At 42.1% G+C, this 21,748-nt stretch overlaps 1 protein-coding gene and 1 long non-coding RNA gene across 7 annotated transcripts in view; both read right to left on the bottom strand.

The window, feature by feature from the left end:
- LRRC8D (leucine rich repeat containing 8 VRAC subunit D) overlaps positions 1–21,748 on the bottom strand; it is a 114,412-nt gene that overhangs the window by 5,321 nt on the left and 87,343 nt on the right. The window contains exon 3 of one of the 6 annotated variants that reach the window (XM_081818755.1): positions 16,288–16,414. The exons of the other annotated variants lie outside the window; for them this stretch is intronic. The gene's annotated coding sequence lies outside the window, so the exon portion shown is untranslated. The remainder of the gene's footprint in view (positions 1–16,287; positions 16,415–21,748) is intronic. 6 annotated transcript variants of the gene reach the window in all.
- Positions 112–2,786, bottom strand: LOC145721313 (uncharacterized). The gene is made up of 2 exons (XR_014144973.1): positions 918–2,786; positions 112–874 (listed from the first exon to the last, which is right to left on the bottom strand). It is a non-coding gene; the product is annotated as an uncharacterized LOC145721313 (long non-coding RNA).

Here is a 21,748-nt window from a genome sequence, read left to right as displayed (position 1 = left end):
CACACCCGGGGGACCATGGTTTTAAAGGGCCATCCGTATAAATAATAGAAAAAAACAGGTTTTCTTTTTCTTTTTTTTTTCTTTTGCACATAATACCTCTTTCTAATAAGATTTTTCTTTACTCTTCAAATAGTTGCATTGGGCTCTCAAGAAGTCAGGATGTTTGGGTTGCAGAACTGAGAGGAGAAAGGAATTTTGAAAGTCATCCTGCTGAGAATATTAGTTACTTCTCTGTTAAGCCCTATTAGAACTGGTTTCTCTGCTTCGTCTTTCTTTTTATTTATTTATCTACTTTTTATTTATTTAATTATGGTTATTATAGTATAGTTGACGTGAAATGCTCTATTAGCTTTGGGTGTGTAAGACAGCAATTCAACAATTACGTACATTACGAAATGCTCACCGTGGTAACTGTGTTCACCATCTGTCACCAAAGGGATTACAATATTATTGACTGTATTTCCTATGTTGTACGTTTCATCCTTCTTTATTTTATAACTGGATGTCTGTACTCCCCAATCCCCTTCGCCTGTTTCATTCATCCCTGCGCTGCCACCTTCCTCTGGCAACCACTGGTTTGTTCTCTGCATTTGTGAGTCAGTTTCTGTTTTTGTTTGTTTGCTTTGTCTTTTATGGTTTCCCCATATAAATGAAATCATATGATGTTTGTCTTCTGCTGTCTGTCTGCCTCCATTCTTGCCCTCCTTCAATCCATCTCCCACCTGCTGTGGGTCCTCTGGTTAAAACTCCTCTTCTCCCAAGATTCTCTATGCCCTAGGTTGATAACGTCTTCTAGCTTCTCCAAGCAGCCATTCATTCCCCCCTGTATTCTGGTCCTCCTATGCATTGTTTCCTCTACTTCCTTCTCAATCACCTTCATTAGGCTATCAGGTTTCCTCTACTTCCTTCTCAATCACCTTCATTAGGCTATCATCTTTCCCAGGAAGCCCTCCCTGACCCCTAGTCTGGGTGGGGTTCTTCTCCAATGTGCTCACAGGACTCTGTACCTCTACCCCTGAGAGCCCTTGTCACACTGTGGTGGAACCAATTAATTATTTGTCTGATCCCATACTTGATTTTAAATTCAGTGGGGCCAGGAGCCAGGAACCATGTCCATCCTCCTCATTCCCATATAGCCAAGTGCCTGATGCATAGCAGGTGCTTAATCAAGGAAAGACTGTATGGCTCTTGATCATCATCTTCAGCATGCTGCACCTCCTCAAAATTCCTCAAGAACAACTATCAACTATATATGGCATTGGGCAGAAGAGCATTTTATTAAACTTAATTGCCACCACAGTGCAACTTAGGCCCTTACGAGAATAAAAACTCTAAGCCAGGCCTCCACATAAAAATAAATAGCTAAAGGATCACAGAGCAAAGAAACTGTGGGATCCTTGTAACCAGTACTTTGTAGCTGTTAAAGCTTCATCTATGGTTTTAAAGCACCCTGGACTCGGGACAGGCTTTGATTCCAAGAGAGAGAAGAGGAGGTTGATCACTTTCCCAGAGGAGGGAGAAAGAGCTAAAAGGGGGTGCAGAGAACAGAGCATTAGGGTACTGTAACTTCACAATGACCCTGAATGATCGCTAGCTCAGCCCCCACATCCCAGCAAGGGTGACAACATCTGAACAACAGGGACCAGCATGCAAGGGTGGGCTCTTCTCCTCCACCATGCTGTCTACTCTGCCACTGCCCACCAAGGGTTCTGTGCCCCTGCCATTTCCTCCAGCCCACTTCCCTTTTTCCTTTCTGTTCAACTCCTACTTATTCGTCAAGCACCAGCTCAAGTATTACCTCTTTTCCCAAACTCCTATTGTCTGGTCTAATAATATCTGTTTCTAGTATTTGTCTCTTCATGTAGATCTTGAGCTCCTTATGGGCAGAGACTATGCCTTATTATTCACCTTTGATCCACTGTGACCTACTCTCTCCCCTCTAAAGAACAGACAAGGCATTTCGTGATGATGATGATGATGATGATGGCAGCTATTATGTGTCGCCTTCCTTCCACATGCCAAGCACTGTTAACAGGAGCTTTACATCTGGTATAATCTCCTGCTTTTGTGCAGGATGCATTCCTGAAAATGAATGTAAAAAGTTTAGAGTTTCAGGTTTTAGGGGCTGAGGGAACAGCTCTACTTCCAAAATGCTACACAGTATCATAAAAGCCACCAGAATTCCTAAAATGAAAAAGACAGGGGCATCTGAGTGGTTCAGTCGTTAAGCGTCCGCCTTCGGCTCAGGTCATGGTCCCAGGGTCCTGGGATCGAGCCCCGCATCGGGCTCCCTGCTCCGCGGGAAGCCTGCTTCTCCCTCTCCCACTCCCCCTGCTTGTGTTCCCTCTCTCACTGTCTCTATCAGATAAATAAATAAAAAATCTTAAAAAAAAAATGAAATGAAAAAGATAAAAAGTTCTGGTGAGGATGTGGAGCAATGAGAACCGTTAAACATTGCTGGTAGGAATAAATTGGTAAAACCATATTGGGAAACTTTTGGGTTAGTATCTACTAAAACTGAACATGTGCCCACTCCATGACCCGGCAATATACCCATAAGAAATACATATTCTTGGGGCGCCTGGGTGGCTCAGTTGGTTAAGCGACTGCCTTCGGCTCAGGTCATGATCCTGGAGTCCCGGGATCGAGTCCCGCATCGGGCTCCCTGCTCGGCGGGGGGTCTGCTTCTCCCTCTGACCCTCCCCCCTCTCGTGTGCTTGCTCTCTCTCATTCTCTCTCTCTCAAATAAATAAATAAATAAAATCTTTAAAAAAAAAAAAAAAGAAAGAAATACATATCCTTATCAAAAGCCACGTACAAAGACATTCACAGCGGCACTATTTGCAATCACCCTACGCTGGCAGCTAGCTAAATGTCCATCACCAGTAGAATGAAAAAATGAAATGTGGTATATTCACAAAGTGGAATATCCGGCATCCATGGGAATGAACGGCCTAGTTATATGGGTCTGCTCGGTTTATAAAATGCGATCTGGGGGCGCCTGGGTGGCTCAGTCGTTAAGCGTCTGCCTTCGGCTCAGGTCATGATCCCAGGATCCTGGGATCGAGCCCCGCATTGGGCTCCCTGCTCCGCGGGAAGCCTGCTTCTCCCTCTCCCACTCCCTCTGCTTGTGTTCCTGCTCTCGCTATCTCTCTCTCTGTCAAATAAATAAATAAAAATCTTTAAAAAAAAATGCGATCTGTACACTTAGGCTATGTGCCTTTTTGGGTAGTCATTATGTTTTAACCTTCAATAAAAAGTTTCAAAAAGAAATGATAAAAGCGCAGACACCTGCCCTACGAATGTGCAGTGTCAGCAGACTGAGACTTTGCCTTCCCCCATCCCAAGGCTCGCACAGGCTGGCTGGGATCCGAGGCCAGGGACCTACTCTCTTTGGAGTACAAAGGACCAAATCTGCCACAGAAAAGCAGGTGCAGAGGTGTGAATCTACCAGCTCTGGCTGGGACCGGCTGAATGCGCAGATAGAACGCCAATGGAACCCTGCCTGAATTCCATCTAGCCCTCACCATGTTACTCTCATCTGCCACTTTCCCATGACAGAAACAGGCTTGCAGGAGTTACGTTGCGGAAGTCAAATAATTAGTGGTGGGATCTGGATTGAAAAATCTCAGGTAAGGCCAAACCACATGTTCCTTCTAGTGGGCCACACTGCCTCTCTTCTTTACTTCTCGTGTTTGCAGTTTGCAAACTACTTTTCTATGAAGTAGTTTCATAGTTTTCATAACTGGTTTTCACAGCAACCCAGGGAATGAGGCCCTGCTACTGTCCACCAGGAATGAAGAAACCCAAAGCACAAGAAGTTTAAATGACCTCCTTGGGCTAATTAAGTGACACAGCTAACAGACCCTTTCATCTCTGTATCTCCTTCTCTATCACGTGGTCTTCCAATGCCTGTTCTGTTGGCTAAGGTTGGCTGCTGAAGGAGGAACTTCTGACCATTGCCCTTGGCTTTGAGGAGACAGAGGAATGAAATTATGTAATCATCACCTTCCTTCCCTAAGGTGACGTTTTACGACATCCGCTCAGAATTCAAGAAAACCATGAGCCAGGTGCCACCGAGGGGAATGTGGAAATGATGTAACTTAGTCCTTGCCCTCCAGGAGTTCCCGGTCTAATGGGCATCCCCATTAGCAGTAAGTGTGCTATTACAACACAGTAAGAAAACTGCCCTGACCGGGTTAATACAAAATACAGGAGGTGCAGGACAGGACAAACCCATGTCTGCATCTGATAACTGGGGGGGGGTGGGGGGGGTGCGAGTGGTTCCACAGAGAGGTGGTTTCTAAGCTGAGATCAGGAGGGGGACAGTCATGGGGTGCCTGGGACGGTAGGAAATACGATTTTGACAGAAGAAGTAGCAAGCACAAAGGCACAGAGATATGGGAGAAATTAGGTATTACAGAAACTACAAATAATTCTACTGTTAACCCATTCATAGTCTAGTATTACCCCTGTATAGACAGCACACTTTACAGGTAAGTCACAAGGTAGAAACAAACTGAGGCATGGATGGTTTAAATGTAGTCTTAAGGAAGTGCCTGGGCCATAAGGCAGGAAACCAGTATTTTCCAGCAATGTCAGCCACTGACTAGCTCTTATCTCAAACACAGGACTTCAGTAAATGAGCCTGTTATCCTATTTTACCCATCAAAAACTGAGTAAAAACTTCCCACCTCCCAGAGAGTGTTTCAACCATTAACTGCCTGAAAATGCAGTAGCACTTTGAAAACAAAAGTTGCTTTTCATACATGCAAGTACATACCAAGTATAGTAAATACATATTCATATAATATAGTATGTTAAATACATGATGATCCTCAAGTGACTTTCTAATGTGAAAGTCAAGTCAAGGAGAGAGATCAGTACCTAACTTCCGTATCTTAAGGTTTGATCTCTTTAGCGAACTGGGACTCAGAATGGATATACATGGTTATCAGTGGATTTTTTTTTTTTTTTTAACCCAAGAAAGGTACATTTAGTCAGTATTAATTGCATACATTCTTTGGGTTCTCCTTTATAGTATGTCTGTTGCAAAGGACTTAAAATAATTACATTACAAGCATGATGATTTCACATTCCAAGGCTTCTCTGTTTATGGTACATATGAAAATCAGCTTAACATTCCTGTAAGCACACATTTCTCATGGAAATTGAGACAGTTTTTTGTACTAGAACTGAAAGAGGGAAATTAATGGACTTTGGTGGAACAATGATGGATCAGAAAAGATTGAATCTAAAGAATCTAAATTCTTTTACAATATATGATTCTATTTTCTTATCTGAAAGTATGACCAGTAATAATGGACTAAACCAATAACCGATAGCCAGGTTCAAAAATTAGAAGCTATGATGGTTGGACAACCCTGTGAATATACTAAAAAATGCTGAAAAGTACACTTAACTGGGTGAATTGTATGGTATATGAATTGTACCTCAATAAAGTCATGAAAATTTAGAAGCCAGACCTCAATCTTTATTTTACTGCCTAAACCGTCTTTCAACAGAAACTGGATAGTGAAAGTAGGTAGCCAAATTGTAGATAGTCATGCTACACTGTATTCTAGGTTCAAATATGTTCTAAAATGATTGCTATGTTATTATGATTACATTGAACTGGTTCTGGAGAAAAATCTTTAGCACTTATCCTCTCTGAGCATCCATGCCTCATCTATTAAATCTTGGTAACAATATTGGCATGTATTGGAAACAATTCAGTTTAGGGTTTGCTGAATCTGAATGCAGAAAAAGAATCACTGAGGAGTAAAGCAAGCAACTGAAGAGGGTTAGGCCGATTTCTTGAATTTTGAATTAGCATGTAGCATTATGTACACAGAAGTAATCCTGAAATAAATGACAGTAAAACATCGGTTTCAATTTCATTTCTTTCAAAAACATTTCAATTAAAATTACTAATTTTTTTTAAGATTTTATTTTTAAGTAATTTCTACACCCAACATGGGGCTCAAACGTACAACCCCGAGATTAAGAGTCACACGCTCTGCCAACAGAGCCAGCCAGCTGCCCTACAATGAAAATTACTTATATGAGGAGGTGGCAAAGTTTGATGCCAAAGAGACCTGGATTCAAATCTTGTTTTTTGCCCATGTTCTTTAGCAGTGTAAACGTGAGGAACTTAGTGTCCATTGGAAAACTTACATTAATGAGATTATTATTAGCATACAGCAAAATCCCAGCATCAAAACAGAAAAATATGGCCTCCTAATTTAAACTTTAAAAATTAATCCCATCTGCACAAGGAGGCCTTCAATACCCCTATTAAAAGGAAGACAAATGGCTCTGAAGGATTATTTAATGAAAAGAATTTAGAGTACGAAATAGCGAACAGCTCGATTAATCAATCTAATACATATATTTTTCACATAGGTATGAGTTCCCTACCCAATCAAATACCAATTCTCACTTTCTTTCTACTGTGTTCTGTGAAAAACCAGTCAGTTTTCTTGGCCAAACTGGGCAAATGGGAGAACACCTGAGACTAGTGAGGATCAAATTCTCAAATCCTTCAGTGAAATAAATCAAAGCAGAACAAGTTAAAGTTCATGAAGAGGTAATAAGGTATTTCATCACTACCAGTAACCCTTCCTCAACATTCAGTGTACATGTAAACATATGTATACACGTGTGCAGGAACACACACGCATGCCACACCCAATTCAGACATGAAAAACTCCTAATAGAATATACTAAAATATATATTTGTGTAAAGTTGTTTTTGTAGCTCACAAGTTCTGAGTTTTTTCAATAATTATTTTATTTATTTATTTTTTTAAAGATTTTATTTATTTATTTGACAGAGAGAGACAGTGAGAGAGGGAACACAAGCAGGGGGAGTGGGAGAGGGAGAAGCAGGCTTCCCACGGAGCAGGGAGCCCGATGTGGGGCTCGATCCCAGGACCCTGGGATCATGACCTGAGCCGAAGGCAGACGTTTAACGACTAAGCCACCCAGGTGCCCCTTTTTCATTAATTATTAATTGGGACGCCTGGGTGGCTCAGTCGGTTAAGCGTCTGCCTTTGGCTAAGGTCATGATCCCAGAGTCCTGGGATCAAGTCCTGCATCAGGATCCCTGCTCAGCGGGCAGCCTGCTTCTCCCTCTGCCACTCTCCCTGCTTGTGCTCTCTCTCTGACAAATAAATAAATAAGATCTTTAAAAAAAATAATTATTAATAAATATTATGGATATTATAATTATGCAAGATACTCTAGCTGATGTAATTCTATATGTAAATATAACAACTCACTTAGTGTTACTCCTTCTTAAAAGATTATAAGAAATTTTATTTATTTTTTTAAGAAGAGGGGAGGGGCAGAGGGAGAGAGAGAATCTTAAGCAGGCTCCACGCCCAGTGCAGAGCCCAAAGTGGGGCTCAATCTCATGACCCTGAGATCATGACCTGAGCCAAAATCAGGAGTTGGATACTCAACCAACTGAGCCTCCCAGGTGCCCTAAAATTTTCTTTTTAAACTCGTTTTTCTATTTTTAGTAAATAGAATTTTATTTCTATTTTCTTAGTCGGTAGAGCGTGGGACTCTCAATCTTGGGGTTATAAGTTCGAGCCCCACGTTGGGTGTAAATATTAAAAAGAAAATCTTAAAAAAAATAAAAATAAAAAATAATTTTCTTCTAACACCACTCTGGTCTAGATACCTCAAAAATAACTGAAAAAAATGTTTAGGGACTCATCCCTTGATTTTACAAACCACTCAGCTATCTAAAACCTACTAAAACCAGATTTCACATCAGGCAAAATCCACCCATTTTTCTAACTCCAAAAGCTTTTCTTTTTTTTAGAGGGGAATAGGCAGAGAGAATCTTAAGCAGGCTCCACACCCAACACAGGGCTTGATTTCATGACCCTGCCAAAATCAAGAGCCAGACTTTTAACTGACTGAGCCATCCAGGTACCCCTCCAAAAGCTTTTTATAAACCCATTTAACACCTGAAAGAAGAGAACTTGAGAAAACTCAGAACTTGTGAGCTACAAAAACATCTTTACACAAAGTATATTTTAGTGCCTATTTGGAGTTCCTCTCTAGAGTATTGCTATTCACAGAGAAAATCCACTTCAAAGCTAAGGAATAGAACTCTCAATACATTTTAGAAGACCGAAGGCAAAATGTCTCAGGAATTAACAAAAAATGTTTTAATACACCATTGTGTATTTTCTTGCCTTTTCTTCTAGCTCTTAATTCTAAAAGTCAAGCCCCATGTTTGAAAGCTAGAAAATGAGATCTTATTCATGGAACAAAAGGGCCTCTAAATCAATGGCTTCCACATTTCATTTCATGCAAACATCAGCGTTTCTTTTACAAATGATCACCAGCATTGCCTTGACCAGGAACTCAGGCCAACAGAATTTCACAAATCCTTCAGGACCTATAGGCATTGCTTAGTGCACCTTCTACTAGAAACTACATTTCATGCAACAAATATTTACAGAGTATCTGTGTACTAGATACAGGTGCTGGGGATAAAAATGGAAATAATAATAAGAAAAAATAGTAGCTCTCCTTACTGAAAAAGCAGCCTAGAGGAAACACAGAGAAAGAGGTATGGCGACAGTCTGATCAGCCCTGAAAAAGAGAGCTGACAGTTAATGGGCTTTAATAAAGGCTCCAGAGAAAGCCATCCCACGCTCAGAGAGGTGTTTGGTCAAACCCTTCTAATCCTAACTGTATCCAGTTTGCGAGGAAGCCAGTGGGATTGCTAAAGGGAGTTCTGTTTGCATTTCTAAATTCTTCCTGCCTGGAAGATAGATATCTTAGACCAAAACTGACCATTTTCTTTTTAAGTTTACTCACCTTTAATATTGCTTCTCCAGAGTATGACTGGACATGCCTCAGACTGGACTAAGGAAAGTGAACCAGAATGGAGCTCCCCGACCCCCTTAGGACCTTTCCATGGTCCCGGGAAGTCTTGCCACATTCTGTTCCAGTTGCCTTTGGGACAGATAGCCCTTCTCATCACAAACCCATGGGTATCTGCTCTGGATATAGAGAGCTGGGAGGCTACCAGTCCTTGTTCTTGATTTAGTCCAGACTGCTAGAAAGCACCTGAGTACCCTGCCTGGTGCTCATCTTACTAACCCAAGAAAACTTCTCAAAGTTAGTAAAAGATACTCAGATATGGATATACCACACCTTGGACACGTAGTTCATGTTAAAAGGGCTACTTGGTGGTTCATTAGGACAGCCCAGCCATCAGGGCTAGAAATGAACGCAGAGTTAGACAATGGTTGCTCATGACCCTTGCTGAACCGGGAGTTCCATCTGTCTGTCTCCTCCTCTCCCTCCACCTGGGTTTCAATTCCTAACCCAAAGGAGGAGTTTCTTTTATCGGCCTGTACCCAGAGCAGGACACAGGGGAAAAAAAAAAAAACTTAATAAAGGTCTCAACCAGACCAGAACGAATCCCGGTGACCTATAACATCATTCTAGGAGTGGGTGTAGAAGGCACTGAACCCATGAGCCAAATTCTGTTGCTGTTCATTACAGGGACATATGAGGTCACTATTAATTATGCCAAAGTTAAAATGATCAGCTTTGACAGGAATTCTTCAATGTCCAGACGGACAGTACCATACAGCTCTTTTGAACAGGTTATTCTGAAGGTGACTCATACTGATAGACCATCTGCATGCAGTTTGGCTTATAAGTAAACATTCCACAGAAAAACAAAAAGAAAGGTAAGCTTGGGCACACCCTCACCAGGAGATAAGACCGAGGTCTGATCCTTGATGGCGGGCAGGTGATAAGCCAGTGTGAATGAACTCTGGGACAGAGGCAAAAGAGCACCATTTTAGCACACAGCCGGGTGATATAAAAAGACCAAGCAGGAAGGAACTCCAGAGAGGCAGACTCCCGGAGACAAGGAAGCTGCCAGAACCTCAGACTTTCCTTCTCCTTGTCCTCATGGCGTTTTCTGCCCTTGCGCACACGTACTGGATGCAGATGTTCTGACCGCATCTAACTGTGTGTGCAGGTTTGCTGGAGTCAATAACACTTAAATCAGAATACCCTATCAAAGTGTCGAGTAAGTACCCAAAGCACATGGTAAGTGCTCAGTGAAAGCTGCTGTCATTATTCCCTGTGTTGTACAAGGCATTTTATATAAAGAACTCTATAAAAATTCTTTGCTACTACATACGAAGAGAAGAGCTTGCCTTTCATGATGTGCTGATATAAGAGCAATGGAATCTGGGTGTTCACCACTTAGCTGTAGCTTCCAAGAAAGTCAGCTGAATTTTATAATGGCATTATAAGCATTAACTCTTAGCCTAAATCTTTGTTTACTTATTCACTCCCTCATCCCTCCATCCATGAAATATACCTATGTACTCAAGTGTTAACATGATGCAAATTCCTGGAGAAACTCTGGTGAGCAAATTCAGACATATTTCCTTTCTCACAGAGTGCATGCACAGTCAAGGAGAGAGAACTTTCATGACTGAAGATATAAAATGGTCAACTGAGAAGAGCTACCAAGAAGAGGGCCACTCAGAGGCAGATTTACTTTGCAGGGAGAGAAATGTAAGCTTCAGGACCCCTCGCTGTCACAGACCCCTTTCAAGTCCCTGCACCTTTTTATATCACGAACTTTCTGTTCTTTTTCTAAAAGAGATCTCCCCTGTGTCAGGATTCCTTGACCTTCCCCTGCTTGCACACATCATGAAGGCAAATAACAGGGGCTTTTCCTCCAGGCGGCAAGATCAGGAAAAGAAGTCAAGACTGGGGCAGGGTGTGGAGAAAGAGTGCAGAGGGGCTGGGCCAGAAGGTCCAAAGGCCCCACGCCGTAGAGAGATGAGGAAAGAGCATCTGAGGAACGGAAGGGTCTGCAGCCTGGAGCTCAGGGAGGGTGTGCGGTGTGAGGGATGCAGTCCCGTGAGCCATGTGGAAGTTTCTGATGTCATTGAACTAAGGGCAGCAGGGAGCCACCGATGTGTATGGAGCTTGAGATGGGAGGCAGGTGACAATCGGGGTGGTGTCTCTTCCAAGATCAATGTGGACTGGGTGGACAGGCTAGTGAGGGAAGATGGGAGATTAGGAGAAAGAGCTACTGGTTACTCTGGGCAAGGGATGAAGGTGAAGACTGGGTTCTGAGTGGAGAAGGGAGGGAGCGGATAACACGGAGGATTTAGGAGCTAACAGGCCCAAGAACTAACAACCAGACTTAATGGACTGATGAGGAAGGCGAAGGGGAGAAGGTATGACCCCCAGATTTCCTTTAATTCTCTCTGTCATCGTTCCATACCGTTGTTCTTTGACATCCATTTACAGGATTTTACTGTAACTGAATCTTTTTTCCTAAGCCCTTCAAGTCCTTTCCTTTCCCCCACACACATCTTCCAGAATCCTTTATTCTTTTTTTTTTCCCCAGATACTTTTAAAAAGTAAGCAGATTATATATAATAAGTGAAAAGAAATATAAGTCCTCACATGTTAGGACATGAAATCTATAAGCTTAAGATAGTCTGAAAAACATTACTTTAGTGTTATCAACATATAGATGATGGATAACTATCTTTTTACAGTACTTCTGGGGTGAAGCACAATTTTAAAATGAAAAACAGTTCTGCTTTCATCTATATTTAGAGAACACATACATATAATGCATTGTACTGTACAACATTATATGCAATATAATCAAAAGAAAGCCAGCATTTAACACTGTAAGAATCCTACATATAGTCAAAGCTTGTAATTTTTTGTGCTAATAAAACCTGGTTTCTGGAATAAACTAAAATGGAAACTAGTAAAAAACCAAACACACTCCTTCCTTAGATCTTTCCGTGGAGACAGGGAAAGGCAGCCTAGTTTTGTTCTTTCCCATGTTTTCTTTAGGTCAATATTAAAATGAGTCCATATTTTATAAGTATACAATAGCCAAGCAGTGGGGTGGCAGTGAAGATGGGGCAAAGATATAAGGGGCAACAGTATGAGAATGCAACGAAATACTTTAAACTTATACAAAAATAATTTTAAAATGGCATAATCTATGCACAAATAATCGAGAGTCTCCTTTTACTGAACTGATAATTTAAAACAGAATTTCAATTCTTACACATTGGTAGCATAATGGGTAAGAATGTGGCTTAAGGAGTTAGCCTGCCTGAATTTTCATCCCATCTCCACCTCTGACCACTTCATCTGTAAAATGGACACACAATTAATGTCTCCCATCACCAGCTGTGTAAACTCGGACCTTAATTTTCCTCATCCGTGAAGCGGGGATAAAATATCACTATGACAAGATACACAAGATATCCAGTATAATGCTGAACGCACAGTAGGCATGCTCACTGAATGTTCCCACACCAACCACTCTCCAAAATTGGCTCTAGATGTCCAGAAAAAATTAAGGAAGGTGGGAGCCCCTAAAGAAAACCCTGAAGAATGTGGTGACAATAGAGAGAAAAAAGGACCATCAAGGATTTGAGTGGGGAAAAAAAAAAAACAAAGAAGAAGAAAGAGAACAGGAAAAAGACCCAAAACAACAAGATAAGAAGGAGGGGACTTCAACATAATAAAGGTATAAATCAAATACCACGAAGATGAAAAACAATCAAAACTCTTAAAAATCATTAATGACATTTGCCAAAATAATCTCTATTAGAGTGGAATTCATTATTGACATTACAAACCATCTGAGGTTTAACAAAAAATTCTGCTGAAGGGTCAGCCTTCTAAAGTAATACGAAGACTCATTTTAGAATTAGTGTTAAAATGGTAAGCTTGGCTGAATATCACTTTTGTCCTATTTCGAAGGATTTGATAAAAGAAAGGAATGTTTTATTCACAATTTACTTTATCTTGTTTCTCAGTGCTTAACATCTATTTGTGTAGCCCTTGTGAAAACTCCGTATCATCTCTAGAAAAGCGGGTCTGATAGGATATTTAACTGGAAGCCCTTCACTAACTAACGTGTGCATGGAGTTAATGGTATTTTCCCTCTTCCCAAATTAGGATGAATTAGCAGAGTTTTAATAGAGAGCCACAATCATCATGAGATAATTTATAACATTTCCCTTAGTTATAAAGTAATAGTGGAGATGTAAAACTAAGGCACAATTGAACAGCCCATGGTTTGTAAAAACTCCTGAGCCTTTTTGTATTGGGAAGGTACGATGACCTTACCTATATGCACATGGTTACCTTACACATAAATTAGCGTAACTGCTAATTCAGTATGCTGCTACTGATTTTAGATGAGTTGCTTCTTTGAGGATTACATGAAGATCCTTGACTTTAAAAAATTGGAGGTATTCACTTTCTTTTTTTTAAAAAAAAGATTTTATTTATTTATTTGAGAGAGAGAGAGTGAGAGAGAGCATGAGAGGGGAGAGGGGCAGAGGGAGAAGCAGACTCCCCACTGAGCGGGGAGCCTGATGGGGGACTCGATCCTGGGACTCCAGGATCACGACCTGAGCTGAAGGCAGTCGCTTAACCAACTGAGCCACCCAGGCACCCGGGGGTATTCACTTTCTGACAAAGCATGACATCCATTCAACTCTGAAAAAATGACTCAAGATAACATTTTTGGGGAAAAAAAAAAAAGGTGCTACATATGCAAGTGCCAACGTATTTATTTAAGCATCTGCTATTTTAACTGTAGAGATCATTAACAGTGTTCCTCAGCCCATTTCATGTCACAGTCCACAGAAAAGAGGGCATTTTTACAAGCCCTTGTGTAAACTGAAGAGGGTGAACACAATCAGGCCCTAGGCTTTAAGTTCCACCCAAATGAACTGATATTTCAGCCATCTGGTACCCATTCCTGGCACAGACTGGGAATTCCAAACTAAAGTATAAGATATTGGATGTAAATAGAGATCTAAAATCTTCTAAGTGATAGAATTTATCCATCTGAGATGTGATAATTTTTGGAGTGATGAGATGTTATTTTCCTTTCTTCCTCATGAGCCAAAACCCCAGTAAAAACAGATCCTTATAACCAAGAATCAGTTTGCTTGTTTGTGTCATTTTACATGCAACATATTAGAACTATAATAATAATGATATGTACTGTTTTGATGGACTGATATCATTAGGTAGATGCTGCTAAGGCTAAAATGGAGGGTGGCTGTTCAATCACCCATTGATTCATTGTCAAGCACTGCATTGTGTGTTAAGGTATTAAGGATTTGTAGTTGAAGATAACTTATCTGGCCCATCATAGACTTTAGGAAACCTTTATTGTCATGAAGCCATCAGGCTCATATCATTACACATTATCAACATATATTTGGCTTAGGTAGCGATAGGTGCTGAGAATATGTATATAATAGAGCAAGACTGACATATAGTCCTTACCCTCCCATGGCTTAAAGATCTGCCCACGCTTACTTTATGTACTCTGGAAAAGATGAAGTATGAACCATTACCACCATTCTGCCCAGAATTACTTAGAGTAAACAGTCCTAACACATCCTAATCTAAAATGACAACAAAGTAAGTATATGACTGTTAGGAAATCTGTGAGAGCTGAGACCAGTGATATGCAATAAAAGTGAAAATATAGTTCATCTTCTGAACTGGAAAACTTTTGAGAGTGACAAATGCAAAACAAAAGGGGAAGCCAGGATAAGGTATAACTGGGACTCTCCCATGAAAACCAGGAGCTGTTGTCACCCTTATAGGCCACATGAGCTAGAAATATTTGAGGCCATTATGTAAGGCTGATGTATAAACACAAGTCTAGATTTTTTTAAGGCAAATAATCCGTAGACACAGTCTATCTTTTTTTTTTTTTTAATATTTTATTTATTTATTTGCCAGAGAGAGACACAGCGAGAGAGGGAACACAAGCAGGGGGAGTGGGAGAGGGAGAAGCAGGCTCCCCGCTGAGCAGGGAGCCAGATGCAGGGCTCGATCCCAGGACCCTGGGACCACGACCTGAGCCGAAGGCAGACGCTTAACTGACTGAGCCACCCTGGCGTCCCTAGACACATCCTATCTTAAATACTTGACTCTTTAGCTGTTGATTCAAAGTAGTTGATGTCTCAAGATAGTCTTTACTACTTTATGAATGGGGACTGACCTTTTATCATGGTAGTATGATACATATTACAATTATTTTCTAGTAAGAAATCTAAAATTTTTAAAAAGATGAAATAGACATAAACCATCTAACCAGCATTTCCTACCCACCAAGATATGTGCAGAAAATGATAATATTTGTACTGTACAAAGTAGAAGACCACTGAAGCTGCTCATAACTGGAGTGCCCTGCAATGTGGGCTGAGAGCATCTGTATTTTGGCAAACATGTATGTAATTCTGTTATTAGTATGCCATACCACACCTCCTGAGAAACTGACCCAAATGATGTACACTGATGGATGTTGTCTGTTTACACAACTGAGAGTGAAGAATACAAGAGGGCAGGATGAATGATAATTTCCCTTAGAAAGAGAATATGTCAACATTACCTTTCAGAAAATGCTCTGATGATGGAGATGAAATGTTACCAACAGTTGTACTAAATGTAACAAACGTTAAGTACTGACAACAAAAGTCTGGAGGGAAATTCCATGCTATACATGCTCATGTGTCTAGTGTCACCAACTTTTACCACAAAGCATTAGTTGAGAATGAGAGCTACAAACTGCCCTTTCCATGTATATACCCTTAACCCTGGATGACACACTTTTTTGGAAGGGGAAAGAAATAAATAAGAGGTGTTGAATCCTATTACCAACATATGGTAACTGCTAAATCTTCCAGGGTAGGTCCAGATGGGTTAAAAAAAAAAAATCACTAATTTTCTCCCAGTTTGAATTTTTTTTTAAAGGTTTTATTTATTTATTTGAGAAAGAGAGAAAGAGAGAGCACAAGCAGGGGGAACAGCAGGGAGAGGGAGAAGCAGGCTCCCCGCTGAGCAAGGAGCCCGATGTGGGGCTCGATCCCAGGACCCTGGGACCACGATCTGAACAGAAGGCAAGATGCTTAACCGACTGAGCCACCCAGACGCCCCTCCCCGGTTTCACTTTTAATCAACATAGTTTTTTGCTCCTATGATAAAGGCAAGTTAAGTATCCTCCAGAAACCATTCTCCCTTTCTCCTTTTTGGTTATAGACACCTGCTACCGTCACTGCTTAGTTGAGCTGGGTGGAGACTGTTGCCCAGCTAGAGGCAACATTTCCTAGCCTTATTTGCAACCAGGTATGGCCCTGTAACTGAGCTGGGCAAATAGGATGTGAGAAGTGATTGCTCACTTCCTGGTAAGCTCTGTAAAGATAAGCCCACCTGCTTTGGCCTTCCTTTTTCCTTTCTCCTGCGGGCTAGAAAATGGGGAAGCAGGCGCAAGCTCAGGAGCCACGTGCAAGGCACAGCAGAGCCGTCGGCCAGCCGCAGGCTGCTCGCATCTGGACTGCTGCATGAGAAGGAAACGCCTTGTAAGCCATTCTATTTTGGAGTCTGTTACAGCAGTTTATCTGGTACCAAAATTAGGAAAATTTTGAACACCTCAAAAATGCCTCTTAAATACAAGGATCCAGAAATAGAAAGATTTGGATAGACTCATTTGTGAGTACTTCTTTGTGGTTTCCCAGAACACAAAAGAGGGGAGGCTCTTCCAAGAGGAGGCCTCAGGGAGAGCACGATATCGTCAGATCCAAGTTAGGAAAAAGGGCAATAAGGAACCCCTGAAGGGTTTGAACAGGGAGGCGGGCAATGAGATCAGCGCTCCACTTTAGAAAGAATCTTATCCAGAGTATGGAAGTGGGACTGGAGGTAGGAAAGGCTGGAGGAGGGGAAGTGAGTGTGAAAGTTATACTAGTCAAGGTGACTTCCAGGTAAATTCAGTTTTTTAGCGTGAATAGCCAGGACCTGTGTGTAATATATTTAAGTAGAGATTACTAGGAGTCACTTGACCTACATCTCAGGGGAAGGATCCAAGATGGAATTATTCATCTGTGACTAATCAGTATATGGAAGATGAGAGTACCCAAGGGGAGTACATACGGAGAAAAAGGTCAAGGAATCGTGGGGCTCTCTACCATTTAGGGAACAAGTGGGAGAAAAGGATTCAGTGAAGGAGTGTGGGGGGCTGGTTAAGAGAAAGAAACCAAAGGTGACAAGTCAAGGAGTAAAGAGTGACTGCTGGGTCTGCCAGTTGAGGGTCACTCAAGACCTCAGCCTAAGCACTGTCCACAAAGAAGTCTGGCTTACTGAGGGTGAGGAGTTAAGTGGGAAAGGGAATGTCTGCTTCTTGAACAATGGCTGGGGAGAAAAACAAAAGCCTGGAACAACGGCAAGAAGGGGAAGCAGGTTAGATGGAAGGGTTTACTTTTTAGGATGGGAAAGGACCAGGGAGTTAGAAGTTAAAAAGAACAGGGTGAGAGGTACAGAGATGTTTTTTATATGGCTGTCTGTTATTTGGAACATCAAGTTAAAACAGATGCACTAAACACATTTCTACAAGGAGCTCTAGCTCAAGTATGTAGCATGCTGTTATGACCAAATAAAGGTATCAAGATTAAGGAATTCATAATTCCACAGAAATTTTTTTTTTTTAAAGATTTTATTTATTTATTTGACAGAGAAAGAGAGAGCACAAGTAGGCAGAGTGGCAGGCAGAGGGAGAGGGAGAGGCAGGCTTTCTGCTGAGCAGGGACTCAGACGTGGGGCTCGATCCCAGGACCCCAGGATCATGACCTGAGCTGAAGGCAGCCGCTTAACCAACTGAGCCACCCAGGCGCCCCCCACAGAAATTCTTAAACAGAGTTTGGACATATATTGTTTGCTTTTTCTCTCCAGTTAAGTCAGTAAACATTAGCCTTGCTATCCACCATATTACTTACCCAGTTGTAAAACTTTAAAGATTCCTTTCTGGGGAAAGTCGAAAGAGAGAAAAAAAAAAAGGTGACTTGCAAAAAATAAAAAAAAATTAAAAATATATAAAAGAATTCCATGAGTCCTATAACTTTGGAAAGAAAACACAGCACACAGACATATGAGCGAGTAGCTCTGTGTATGCTCAAGTTGTCTAAACAGTATCAGGCACTCTCACCCACTGAAACTCCCTGCTAAGGTCAAGCGATTAAAAGAACTCAAGTCAGATTACACTGAAAGGAAGAAGGTGGTTAAAGAAATATTTATTATTCCTAAGGAGAGTGTTAGTGACCTAAATCAGCTCGATTTACTTCCCATTTCCTTGGCCGCAGTATGGAGGGGAAGATGGGGTGAGAAGGTGGTGGTGTGTGCTGCCCGCATCTGTGAGCGACCGGCTTGGCCGGGAGACACCATCACAGAACACGGAGACCGCCGCGCACCCATGGGAGACAGAAGAAAACTGCCCCTGAGAAGGAACCAACACACACTCGAGTTCATGAAATTGTCACACACACCTCCCCCCCAACGCCAAGCAGTGGCATTCCTATTCTAATTTTATGGAGAAAAAAACCTGAGGTTTAGCAAGTTTGCAATGACCAAGGTCACGCAGCTAAAATCCAGTAGACCTGGATTCAAACCCAGATCTGACTGACCCCTACCAAGCCCATACCTGCCCCTCCCCCAGCTTGTTTTAAATTAGAGATTAGCTCTAAGTCAATTAAAAATTTCCCCCCAGGGGTGCCTGGGTGGCTCAGTCGGTTAAGTGTCCACCTTTGGCTCAGGTCATGATCCCAGGGTCCTGGGATTGAGCCCCACATCGGGCCCTCTGCTTGGCCAGGAGCCTGCTTCTCCCTCTCCCACTCCCCCTGCTTGTGCTTCCTCTCTCGCTGTGTCTCTGTCAAATAAATAAATAAAATCTTTAAAAAAAATTTCCTCCCAAACTTATGAATTATTAGAAGGAATGCTTAAGTAAAGGAGACACAGCCCTGGTGTTCAAAGGCTGCTTCAGGACACAAGGAGCAAAGTCTGAAAAGTGAAATGACAATTTACAACCCGACTGCCATTTAATAACAGGATTACCTCACGTCTTTATCATCATCTCAGCTTTTAAAACCACTGGCATGGATTCCGACTAATCTGACCCTTACAGACTGCTAGGAGACAAAGAAATAGTGTCAGCTTCATTTTTTAGCCAAGAAACGGCTGCAATAAGGCAGTGGCCAGGTGAAATTTTAAGTGGAGAGCTCTGGAAGCCTCAAGCGGCGTACTCCTACTTACTAGAACAGGCTCCGACACGCGTGATGGTCTCACAATTTTACGTATCTTCAGAAGGAGTGGTTAACGACGTCAGACCAAATAGTCTCTGTAAAGCCTTCTTGAAAGGTAGCTTATGAAGCTTTCCTTTTTATTCTGAATTCATTTACTATAAACTGCAACTGTACTTCATAAAGAGTTAGGTAACTCACTTGGGCCAGCCCGTTCTTGGTGCAAAATGCGTACTGATGACCCAATGTGACCCCGAGCCCTGCTACAGCTGTGACTACAGGAATACCACAGGAAGGGTAAGGGACTCCAATCAGAGCTAACGTTCTTACTCGGTAGGGGGGACTGCCTGCATTTACTGTATTCTTACAATTCTACTCCGCCAAATAAAAATTTCCTTTAGCACTCCTGGAAAGATGCACCATTGGCGCCCCTATGACGTTCTCAGTCTCTTAGACTGGGCAATGAAAAAAACTGGTATTAGAGAAAATATTTCTACCTATTACTTTTAATTCAATGATAACACAGTCAAACCCAGCAAGTGACATCCTAATAAGCCATACCTGGTGGCTACTTTCCATAAACCACGGCTCGTGAGCACGTAGTGTGTTTCTTAAATAACTTGGGTCTTTATTCACTATTAACATAATCACAAGGAGAAGAAAAACCAGACCTGAACTGCACAAGCGTAACTGAGAGATGGTCATACCACTGATAGAAATTACAGGCCTCCTCTGAATCAGACACTGTCCTCAATCTCACAGAGGGCTTCCTGCCCAGTAAAATCTGCCTTAATTGGTTTTCTTTCTGTTGTTGCTGTTGAAAAACAGAGAGAATGAGCCAGCCCAGGCAGCATCATGGGAATTTCAGACACACACACACACACACACACCAGGCAGCATCATGGGAATTTAACACACACACACACACACACACCCTTTAAAGCCCAAGTGAGTACATCTAGTTTTTAAGGAAATACTAATAACAAGGAACAGGTTGAGGGTATTTTCCACTGGATTAAAAATAAAGCATTCTACCCTTTAAAAAAAAAAAGAAATCTTAGAATTATAGAAACAGGAAGCAGCAGCTGGATTTATCGTCCTTCATTTCCTCTGAGAGTCGTAGTAAGGAACTCCCCATCGAGACAAAAGCCATGGAGGGGCAATCTCCTCCCGCCTGGACCCACAGCCACATGCTGCTGATGCCTGTCACAACTCTGGTTGGACAGTTCAAAATCAAACTGCTCACTTGATCTTTGAAAGCCTTCCGTGCCCAGGCCCTACAATTTGACAAAACGAAAAATCTGACCGGAACTGAAACACGCATACGTAACGTCCCCGGGTGCTAGCAGAGCCCAGCTACCCCCCCCCGCCCCCCCGCGCAGGTCTCTCTCAGGGCTCACTCCCCTAAGGACTCTGCAGCCTAGTTCTGGTGGCTGGTGTTGGAAAGAGCAGGAGAGCCGGGCTCAGCTTCCCTCAGCCACTTGCGACTGTGGCTGATGTTCTTTATTTCTCTCAGGTTCAGTTCTCCCATCTGTGAAATGGCAACAAGGCTGCCCAATTTCACATGGTTGTAATGGGCGGTCGAAGGGATGACGAATGCCAAAATACCTTGCAAATCACACGTAAATCGCAACACCCAGAGTGACGGGGATATATATCCTCGTAGAAGGGGTTTTATCACAAATGTTATCTTTTCGTTTGATCCTTAAGATGATGCAGCATCAACACCAACACTGTTATTAGTACCGTTTTATAAATGAGCTAGTCTAGAAGAGCATAATAGGAAAACCGCGTCTTAACTCCTTAGCAGCATCCAAATCATTGGAAAACATTTCTGGCAGTACATGAGACATAAGTACTAGGCTGGGAGTTACGAAAGCTGCTCACATTTCAGGTCTGCTACTCTGGGCGAGTCCCTTAACCTCTCCAGGCAACATGATTCATCCATCTGTCACCAGGCTGGTGGGAGACAAAAATAAAATGAGACCTGACTCCAGCTCTTGAAGAACTCACTTGGAGGCAAGGGTGGGGGAGGGAAAGAAGTGACATATAAACAGATTAATTATAAAATGGTATTTACTTAAAATATGGAGTTGAGCAAAGTGCCCTGGGATCGAAAAGCAGGAAATGACTAACTTTGGGGCACTCATGGAAGAATTCCTCTCATTTGTAAACTGGGAAAAGAAGGAAATCAGACTGTATTTATCAATGTCTCTTTTGGGGCTAACGCTCTCAGAAAACTAGGCTGAGAGCGAGCATTGGCAGTAAAAATACGCAGCACGGGGCCTCTTAGACACGTGTGCATAGGTGACACATCATTTAAAAAATAACGTAGGTGGGCGCCTGGGTGGCTCAGTCGGTTAAGCGACTGCCTTCGGCTCAGGTCATGATCCTGGAGTCCCAGGATCGAGTCCCGCATCGGGCTCCCTGCTCAGCGGGGAGTCTGCTTCTCCCTCTGACCCTCCCCCCCCTCATACTCTATCCCATTCTCTCTCTCAAATAAATAAATAAAATCTTTAAAAAAAAAAAATCATTAAGACTGGGCGACTGGGTGGCTCAGTTGGTTAAGCGACTGCCTTCGGCTCAGGTCATGATCCTGGAGTCCCGGG

This window comes from Leptonychotes weddellii, chromosome 4 (genome assembly GCF_054177405.1).
Source record: "Leptonychotes weddellii isolate Sample4059 chromosome 4, ASM5417740v2, whole genome shotgun sequence".
Taxonomy (NCBI): Eukaryota; Metazoa; Chordata; class Mammalia; order Carnivora; family Phocidae; genus Leptonychotes; species Leptonychotes weddellii.
The sequence above is the reverse complement of the archived record's forward strand: the minus strand, read 5'-3'. Positions and strand labels throughout refer to the sequence as shown.